A 10,748-nucleotide genomic window follows, 5' to 3' on the forward strand; every position below is an offset into this window, starting at 1 on the left:
TTCATAGCTGAAATGCTCCAGCCCAGGCAATATCCTGGTGAATCTCCTCTGCACCCTCTCCAGTGCAATCACATCCTTCCTATAGTGTGGCGACCAGAACCGTACACAGTACTCCAGCTGTGGCCTAACCAGAGTTTTATACAGCTCCATCATAACCTCCTTGCTCTTATATTCTATGCCTCAGCTAATAACCGGACGGACCATGCGGCATCGACCTAGGCACCGGAAACGACAACGGCAAACCCAGCCCTGTCGACGCTGCAAAGTCCTCCTTACTGACATCTGGGGGCTTGTGCCAAAGTTGGGAGAGCTGTTCCACAGACTAGTCAAGCAACAGCCAGACCTAGTCATACACACGGAATCATATCTTACAGACAATGTCCCAGACACTGCCATCACCATCCCTGGGTATGTCCTGTGCCACCGGCAGGACAGACCCAGCAGAGGTGGTGGCACAGTGGTATACAGTAGGGAGGGAGTTGCCCTGGGAGTCCTCAACATCGACTCTGGACCCCATGAAGTCTCATGGCATCAGATCAAACATGCACAAGGAAACCTCCTGCTGATTACCACCTACTGCCCTCCCTCAGCTGATGAGTCAGTACTCCTCCATGTTGAACAGCACTTGGAGGAAGCACAGAGGGTGGCGAGGGCACAAAATGTACTCTGGGTGGGGGACTTCAATGTCCATCACCAAGAGTGGCTCGGTAGCGCCACTACTGACCGAGCTGGCAGAGTCCTAAAGGACAAAGCTGCTAGACTGGGTATGCGGCAAGTGGTGAGGGAACCAAGAGGGGAAAACATACTTGACCTCATCCTCACCGATCTGCCTGCCGCAGATGCATCTGTCCATGATTGTGTTGGTAGGAGTGACCACCGCACAGTCCTTGTGGAGACGAAGTCCTGCCTTCACATTGAGGATACCCTCCTTCGTGTTGTGTGGCACTACCACCGTGCTAAATGGGATAGATTTCGAACAGATCTAGCAATGCAAAACTGGGCATCCATGAGGCGCTGTGGGCCATCAGCAGCAGCAGCGGAATTGTACTCAACCACAATCTGTAACCTCATGGCCCAACATATCCCCCATTACCATCAAGCCAGGAGACCAACCCTGGTTCAATGAACAGTACAAGAGGGTATGCCAGGAGCAACACCAGGCATACCTCAAAATGAGGTGTCAACCTGGTGAAGCTACAACACAGGACTATCTGCGTGCCAAACTGCATAAGCAGCATGCGATAGACAGAGCTAAGCGATCCCATAACCAACGGATCAGATCTAAGCTCTGCAGTCCTGCTACATCCAGCCGTGAATGGTGGTGGACAATTAAACAACTAACTGGAGGAGGTGGCTCCACAAATATCCCCATCCTCAATGATGGGGGAGCCCAGCACATCAGTGCGAAAGATAAGGCTGAAGCATTTGCAACAATCTTCAGCCAGAAGTGCCGAGCTGATGATCCATCTCGGCCTCCTCCTGAAGTCCCCAGCATCACTGATGCCAGACTTCAGCCAATTCGATTCACTCCATGTGATACCAAGAAACGACTGAAGGCACGACTGCAAAAGCTATGGGCCCTGAAAATATTCCGGCAATAGTACTGAAGACATGTGCTCCAGAACTTGCCGCACCAATAGCCAAGCTGTTCCAGTACAGCTACAACACTGGCATCTACCCTGCAATGTGGAAAATTGCCCAGTATGTCCTGTACACAAAAAGCAGGACAAGTCCAACCCGGCCAATTACCGCTCCATCAGCCTACTCTCAATCATCAGTGAAGTGCTGGAAGGTGTGATCAACAGTGCCATCAAGCGGCACTTGCTTAGCAATAACCTGCTCAGTAATGCTCAGTTTAGGTTCTGCCAGGGCCACACAGCTCCTGACCTCATTACAGCCTTGGTTCAAACATGGACAAAAGAGCTGAACTCAAGAGGTGAGGTGAGAGTGACTGCCCTTGACTTCAAGGCAGCATTTGACCGAGTATGGCATCAAGGAGCCCTAGCAAAACTGTGGTCAACGGGAATCAGGGGGAAAACCCTCCGCTGGCTGGAGTCATACCTAGCACAAAGGAAGATGGTTGTGGTTGTTGGAGGTCAATCATCTGAGCTCCAGGACATCACTGCAGGAGTTCCTCAGGGTAGTGTCCTAGGCCCAACCATCTTCAGCTGCTTCATCAATGACCTTCCTTCAATCATAAGGTCAGAAGTGGGGATGTTCGCTGATGATTGCACAATGTTAGGGCGGCACAGTGGCGCAGTGGTTAGCACCGCAGCCTCACAGCTCCAGCGACCCGGGTTCAATTCTGGGTACTGCCTGTGTGGAGTTTGCAAGTTCTCCCTGTGTCTGCGTGGGTTTCCTCCGGGTGCTCCGGTTTCCTCCCACATGCCAAAGACTTGCAGGTTGATAGGTTAATTGGCCATTATAAATTGCCCCTAGTATAGGTAGGTAGTAGGGAAATATAGGGACAGGTAGGAATATGGGATTAGTGTAGGATTAGTATAAAAAATGGGTGGTTGATGGTCGGCACAGACTCGGTGGGCCGAAGGGCCTGTTTCAGTGCTGTATCTCTAAACTAAACTAAACAAACTAAACAACCATTCGTGACTCCTCAGATACTGAAGCAGTCCGTGTAGAAATGCAGCAAGACCTGGACAATATCCAGGCTAGGGCTGATAAGTGGCAAGTAACATTCGCGCCACACAAGTGCCAGGCAATGACCATCTCCAACAAAAGAGAATCTAATCATCTCCCCTTGACATTCAATGGCATTACCATCGCTGAATCCCTCACTATCAACATCCTAGGGGCTACCATTGACCAGAAACTGAACTGCCGTGGCTACAAGAACAGGTCAGAGGCTCGGAATCCTGAGGCAAGTAACTCACCTCCTGATTCCCCGAAGCCTGTCCACCATCTGCAAGGCACAAGTCAGGAGTGTGATGGAATACTCTCCACTTGCCTGGATGGGTGCAGCTCCATCAACAGTCAAGAAGCTCGACACCATCCAGGACAAAGCAGCCCACTTGATTGGCACTCCATCTACAAGCATTCACTCCCTCCACCACTGACGCACAGTGGCAGCAGTGTGTACCATCTATAAGATGCACTGCAGCAATGCACCAAGGCTCCTTAGACAGCACCGTCCAAACCTGCGACCTCTACCAACTAGAAGGACAAGGGCAGCAAATGCATGGGAACACCACCACCTGCAAGTTCCCCTCCAAGTCACACACCATCCTGACTTGGAACTATATCGCCATTCCTTCACTGTTGCTGGGTCAAATCCTGGAACTCCTTTCCTAACAGCACTGTGGGTATACCTACCCCAAATGGACTGCAGCGGTTCAAGAAGGCAGCTCACCACCACCTTCTCAAGGGCAATTAGCGATGGGCAATAAATGCTGGCCTGGCCAGCGACACCCACATCCCATGAATGAATAAAAAAAAAATAAAGGCAAGTATCCCATATGCCTTCTTAACCACCTTATCTACCTGTGCTGCTGCCTTCAGTGATCTATGGACAAGTAAGCTAAGGTCCCTCTGGCCCTCTGTACTTCCTCGGGTCCGACTATCCACTGTATATTCCCATGCTTTGTTAGTTCTCCTAAATTGCATCACCTCATACTTCTCAGGATTAACTTCCATTTGCCACTGCTCTGCCCATCTTACCAGCCCATCTATATCGTCCTGTAATCTAAGGCTATCCTCCTCACTATTTACGACACCACCAGTTTTCATGTCATCTGTGAACTTACTCTTCATACCTCCTATATTCACGTCTAAATCATTAATGTACACTACAAACAGCAAGGGCCCCAGCACCGATCCCTGTGGTACACCACTGGTCACAGGCTTCCAATCGCAAAAACAACCCTCAATCATCACCCTCTGCCTCCTGCCACAAAGCCAATTTTGGATCAATTTTGCCAAATTGCCCTGGCTCTTACCTTCTTGACCAATCTCCCATGCGGGACCTTATCAAAAGCCTTACTGAAGTCCATATAGACTACATCAACTGCTTTACTCTCATCTATGCACTTAGCCACCTCCTCGAAAAATTCAATCAAGTTTGTTAAGCACGATCTCCGCCTGACAAAGCCATGCTGACTATTCTTGATTAATCCCTGCCTCTCCAAGTGGAGATTAATCCTGTCCCTCAGAAATTTTTCCATTAGTTTCTCTACCACCGTTGTTAGACTCACTGGTTGTAATTACCTGGTTTATCCCAACTACCCTTCTTGAATAATGGTACCACATTCGCTGTCCTCCAGTCCTCTGGCACCTCTCCTGCGGCCAGAGAGGATTTGCAAATTAGTGTCAGAGCCTCTGCAATCTCCTCCCTTGCCTTACATAGCAGCCTGGGATACATCTCATCTGGGCTTGGGGATTTATCCACTTTTAAGCCTGCTAAAACCGCTAATACCTCTTCCCTTTCAATGATAATTTGTTCAGGTATATCACAATCCCCCTCCCTGATCTCTACACCTACATTATCCTTCTCCATAGTGAATACAGATGAAAAGTAATCATTTAAAACCCCATTTACATCCTCCAGCTTCACCCACAGATTGCCACTTTGGTCCCTAATGGGCCCTATTCTTTCCTTGGTTATCCTTTAACCCATCATATACTTATAAAACGCCTTGGAATTTTCCTTTATCTTGCCCACTAGTGTTTTTTAATGTCCCCTCTTTGATCTCCTAATTACTTTTTTAAGTACCCCCCTACACTTTATACACTCGTCAAAGGCTTCCACTGTTTTCAGCCCTCTAAATCTGCCATAAGCCTCCTTTTTTTTCCTTATCCAATCCTCTATGTCCCTTGACATCCACGGTTCCATGGACTTGTTGGTGCTACCTTCATTTTTACAGGAACATGTTGACCCTGAACTCTCACTATTTCCTTTTTAAATGATTCCCACTGGTCTGATGTAGACTTTGCTACACGTAGCTGCTCCCAGTCCACTTTGGCTAGATCCTGTTTTATCCTTTTGAAATCGGCTTTCCCCCAATTCAGTACTTTTATTTCCAGTCCATCTTTGTCCTTTTCCAGAACTACCTTAAATCTTACAGAGTTATGGTCACTATCCCCGAAATGCTCCCCCACTGACACTTCTACTGCTTGTCCAGCTTCATTCCCTAAGACTAGATCCAGTATTGCCCCTTCTCTTGTAGGACTTTCTAAGTGCTGACTCAAAAAGATCTCCTGCATGCACTTAAAGAATTCCGGCCCCTTTAAGCCTTTTGCACTAAGACTATCTCAGTTAATATTGGGGAAGTTGAAATCCCCTACTATTATTACCTTTACACCTCTCTGAGATTTGCCTACATGTCTGCTCCTCTATCTCTTCCTGACTGTTTATTTCCCCCTTTTTGTTACTAAGTTCTACCCATATCACCTCATTTGTGGAACCTTCTAAGATATCATCCCTCCTTACTGCAGTAATTGACTCCTGGATCAATAGTGCAATGCCACCTCCTCTTTTACACCACCCCCCCCCCCCCCCCCACCCCCAACTGCCTCATCACACCTGAAGATTCCATACCCTGGAATATTGATCTGCCAGTGCTGCCCTTCCCTCAACCATGTCTCTGTGATAGCAATAATATCATACTCCCATGTGTTAATCAATGCCCTCAATTCATCTGCCTTACTTGTAAGACTCTTTGCATTAAAATAGATGCAATCCAGCCTTGCATTATTCGCTTGTGCCTTCCAGAATAACTTAGTTTTTCTTCTATATTTGGCTGTGCATCACTCCCTACTGTACCTCCACTCTGTATCCCATCCCCCTGCCAAATTAGTTTAACCACCCCCCACAAAAGCACTAACAAATCTCCCTCCAAGGATGTTGGTCCCGTTCTGGTTCATTTGAAACCTGCCTGACTTGTACAGGTCCCACCTTTGCCAGAAACACACCCAGTGATCCAGGAAACTAAAGCCCTCCCTCCTGCACCATCTCTTCAGCCACGCATTCATCTGCTCTATCCTCCTATTCCTATACTCACTAGCATGTGGAACTGGGAGTAATCTAGAGATTACAACCTTTGAGGTCCTGCTTTTTAATCTTCTATCTAGCTCCCTAAATTCTTGTTGCAGGACCTCATCCCTCTTTCTAGCTATGTCGTTGGTACCAATGTGAACCATGACCTCTGACTATTCATCCTCCCCCTTCAAAATGTCCTGCAACTGCTCCGTGACATCCTTGACTCGAGCACTAGGGAGGCAACACACCATCCTGAAGTCATGTTTGCAGCCACAGAAACGCCTATCTGTACTCCTTACAAAAGAATCACCTCTCACTATAGCTCTCCCACTCTTTTTCCTTCCCTCCTGTGCTGCTGAGCCACCTGTGGTGCCACAGACTTGGCTCTTGCTTCATTCCCCTGAGAAGCTATCTTTCCCAACAGTATTCAAAGCATAAAATCTGTTAGAGAGGGAGATGAACCCTGGGGACTCCTGCAATACTGCCTAGTTCTTCTACTCTGCCTGGCCGTTACCCATTCCCTTTCTGCCTGAGCAATCTTTACCTGCAGTGTGACCACCTGCCTGTACGTGCTAGCCATGATGATTGCAGCCTCGCTGATGCTCCAGAGTATCCCAAACCACTGCTCCAGATCCAAAACGCAGATTTCGAGTAGCTGCAGCTGGAGACACTTCCTGCACATGTGTTCGCCCTGGACACTGGAAATGTCCCTGACTTCTCACTTTGCACAGGAGGAGCACTCCTTGCTGCCAAACTGCCCTGCCATGATTTACCTTTAATTTACTCCCTTAAATTACTCAAAAATTAGAGATTATTTACATAGGGACCTTGATTTCCTAAAAAACACTATTTACTATATCAAAAAACTGTAGACCTTACCTTTCTCTTTACTTTAGTTACTAACCCAGCTATTTACTGATACACCCTAACAGCAGTTACTCACCAACCAATCACTTTGCAGCTTTCCTGTGATGTCACTGGTCAGTTTGTTTTCAACTCCGGCATGCCTGGACTCCTCTCCGCTGCTGTCCCAGAAGGTAGGTGCTCTAGGCCGCGATCCTCGGGCTGTAGTTAACTGCTCCCTGTTCTTTCCGCAGGTCTGCTCCTCTCTGAGACGGTAAGTGCTCTAGGCCGTGATCATCAGGCTGTATTTAACTGCTCCCCGCTTTGTGTTCTTCCCGCAGGTCCACTCCCCTCCCAGACGATATGACAATCTTATGTGGGCATCACTGGCAAGGCCAGCATTTGTTGCCCATCCCTAATTGCCCTTGACAACTGAGTGGCTTGTAAGGCCATTTCAGAGGCAGTTAAGAGTCAACTACATAGCTCTGGGTCTGGAGTCACATGTAGGCCAGACCAGGTAAATACAGCAGATTTCCTTCCCTAAAGTACATTCGTGAACCAGATGGATTTTTATGACAATCAATGGTAGTTTCATAGCACTATTACTGAGACTAGCTTTCAATTCCAGATTTATTTTAATTAATTGAACTTATTAATTAATTGAATTTAAATTGCACTAGGTGCTGTGGTGGGATTTAAACCCATGTCCTCAGGGCTTTAGTTTAGTGACATTACCACGACACTACTATCTCCCCCAAGAGATGTGGCCACTTATGCTTGGCAAGCTCCCAATATAGGCTGAGAGCTTGATATGAATGTTTTAAAGAGCCTGCTTTCAGGAAATTTATTTATTTTTATTTTTTTATTTAGAGATACAGCACTGCAACAGGCCCTTCGGCCCACCGAGTCTGTGCCGACCAACAACCACCCATTTATACTAATCCTACATTAATCCCATATTCCCTACCACATCCCCACCATTCTCCCACCACCCATCTACACTAGGGGCAATTTACAATGGCCAATTTACCTATCAACCTGCAAGTCTTTGGCTGTGGGAGGAAACCGGAGCACCCGGCAGAAACACACGCGGTCACAGGGAGAATTTGCAAACTCCGCACAGGTGGGATCATCCATTCACATGGATACAAATCCCACTTTACTCCATTCCTATACATTCCACAGCTTTTGTGAAATATTCACTATAAAGATATTTCCAAGCTTGTTCATTTTTGAAGTAAATCCAGTGTCAACTGCAAATGATCTTGAACTAGTGACATGACAATTCTGTGCTTAATTAGACGGCACTATAATGCAGTCTCTCATGAGCTAAAAATTGTAATCTTTAGACTAACAGACGACTGATGTGTCTTGCAATAAAGTTCAGCGTATGTTGTCTTTTACATTTCTACTTTAGCCTAAAACATTTAAAGGGTAAAAATTGGCCAGAATATGATTTACCTATCTGTTTCAATTTAGCAATTAACTTGTAAGTGCCATCAATGGGCATATTTACTGTATTTATTACAAAATCAAAGGTCCTGTTTTAAGTGTGTGGTCTCAGAACAATTTAGTGAGAAACTGCATAAGTATTATCTCTTTAAATGTAGTTTTCACAGAAACATTTATAAAATCTTGAACAAAACAGCATTAAAAGCAAAAGAAATTAAGGGCTAGAAATTACTTGTGATGCAATTTGCAGGTAATTGCTTCACCTGTTCATGTAACGATATGACAACCTTATGTAATGCATTTTCAAACTCATAGGAATTGATTTAATATAAGCTACCACATTCTACAATAAAAGACTTTTATGCAGCAACAGAACTGATGTAATGGCATTTTTCTATGTAAGCCTATTTCATAAGCTATCTCCTGCTGTGGTGTGACAAAAAACAGAATTACTAATGCCTGCAGGAGAAAATGCTTTATGACAGCCATAAAACATATGCAAAATGATCTTAAAGCATGTACCAAGAGTTTCTAATTATAATTGCAAATCATTATGCAGACTCATTTCTCCACTAATTTGTCCTTAGAATTCTTACAAAGATGTCATTCTGACCACAATCAGACCTCACTATGGCATCACAGCAGAAATGATCCTTAAGTTTCTTAACTTTAAATGGGTCTTATGATTTAAAATGATCACAAAGAACTTAGAATATTTGTTTTAATTTATTGATGATTGTATTACTAATTGCTAAATGGAATTTCCTATTACTGAAAAGGGAACACACTGAAAATAACTAATTTTGTCAGGTCTTAATATAATCAAGGTATTAAAAAACCCTTATTACATATTGCTGACTTTCCATACTATTTTTCTACACTTATTCAGCCCTGTTAAGAATATGGTGTGAACTAGAACTGCTTGGCCTTTGCTTTAAGCTAATGTCCGCTGTGCCTCTTTGTACATGGAAAGCAATCTGGTTAAAAAAACTCAATCATATATATGTCAGTTTTATGTCAAACACAGCCCTGCAATATGTCTTTTAATATACTGACAACCATATAAAATTCTAAGAAAGAAACTATTCTTTATTATTTTCAAACTGAGCTGCAGTATTGGCTTATGCTTCTGTACAGCACAGCTTAACACCACATTATTCTTCAAGCTGGATAATTAAAACACTATGGGCTTTTTACATCTGATATCTTTGAGTTAGCTCCCATTCAGTTTGCCAGTATTTTACAGACCGCTATGAAAAGCAACGATTGTTAGTCTTGACTTACCAAACTTCATCAGTGATTGAATGATAGCTGAAATTTTTGCACATTGTTGAGATATACCAACCTGCATCAACAAAGAAAGCAAGAAGTTGAGAGTAAAAGACTGGAATATTGTGGTCAGTGGGGTGAAAAACCACAGCTTATTTCTGTCGACACCCCGCCCAGCCCCCATGCAGAGTTAAATCAACAGTTGCAGTGACCACTGCATACCTCTTTGGCCTCTTAGTGACAAGATTATACTGAAACAGCTAAGTGAATTGCAAATAAATGTTGCTGTTGTGCATTTATGCAAGAATAAATTTTGAATTAAATTATGTGACAAAGAAAATAAAAATCTGGTTTGGGTATATTCCAAGCACAAAAACCACAATTTTATAGAAACAAGTTAAAACCATTCTCACATTTGCCTAGCTGCCAACTGATCTTATCTTTAAGATATACTGCAGTCATTCTCCAGGGAGATGCTGTTAATTTAGTCTAAAGACAATGAACAGATTGTGTCCAGATTTCTGTGTTGAGTACAAGTGTTTAGAACAATAAGTTGTGAATCTAAAATTGATAATGTTACACCATTCATTTTAAGCATTGGTTAATAATTAACAGGTAAGCTGGTAAAGAATTACCAGTTGAAGAATGCTATTGTATTTAAAAGCAACCAAATTAATTAAATGCACTTCAAAAGTAAAAATAAATGCTGGAAATTTCCTTGGGGGTTCTCCCACAAGATTGGCAGAAATCTGGCTTATGCCTGTAATAGGGTCTGCACTAACTTTCTGCTGAAGTTACAATAGTTTATCAAGAGGAACCCAGAGGAAATTTCTAGCAGAAATATTTTTAAAATGTATGTAGTGCAAGAACATGAATATACATCTGCAAGGTACTTTGTTCTCTAGTACTTTGTGAGAAATGTATCTATAAATTGCATATTCTTACAACAGAACATGAAGATGTTAGCATAAACCATTTTACCAAAGAAGTGACTATTACTACAGTTTTCTTTTCACATTACACTGACCATTTAAATGCAGCTAGTGTTCTTGCATTGAATAATGTAACCAGAAAATGATAATCCCTATATGGCAATGAGAACAATAGAACTTGCATTTGTAATATGTCATTAACACAGCAGAAACATCCCAGGATACTTCACAATGTTGGGAGGGGGTGTGAAAGGACAAGAAAA

General features: G+C 43.9%; 1 protein-coding gene across 3 annotated transcripts in view; it reads right to left on the reverse strand.

Annotated features, from left to right (window-relative positions):
- galnt3 (UDP-N-acetyl-alpha-D-galactosamine:polypeptide N-acetylgalactosaminyltransferase 3 (GalNAc-T3)) overlaps window positions 1-9,692 on the reverse strand; it is a 95,459-nt gene extending 85,767 nt beyond the window's left edge. For 2 of the 3 annotated variants that reach the window (XM_068034531.1, XM_068034529.1), the window contains exon 1: window positions 9,569-9,618. The gene's annotated coding sequence lies outside the window, so the exon portion shown is untranslated. The other variant, XM_068034530.1, reaches the window with a different exon arrangement.
- Window positions 9,693-10,748: the final 1,056 nt, after the last annotated feature.

This window comes from Heterodontus francisci, chromosome 7 (genome assembly GCF_036365525.1).
Source record: "Heterodontus francisci isolate sHetFra1 chromosome 7, sHetFra1.hap1, whole genome shotgun sequence".
In the NCBI taxonomy this organism is placed as follows: domain Eukaryota; kingdom Metazoa; phylum Chordata; class Chondrichthyes; order Heterodontiformes; family Heterodontidae; genus Heterodontus; species Heterodontus francisci.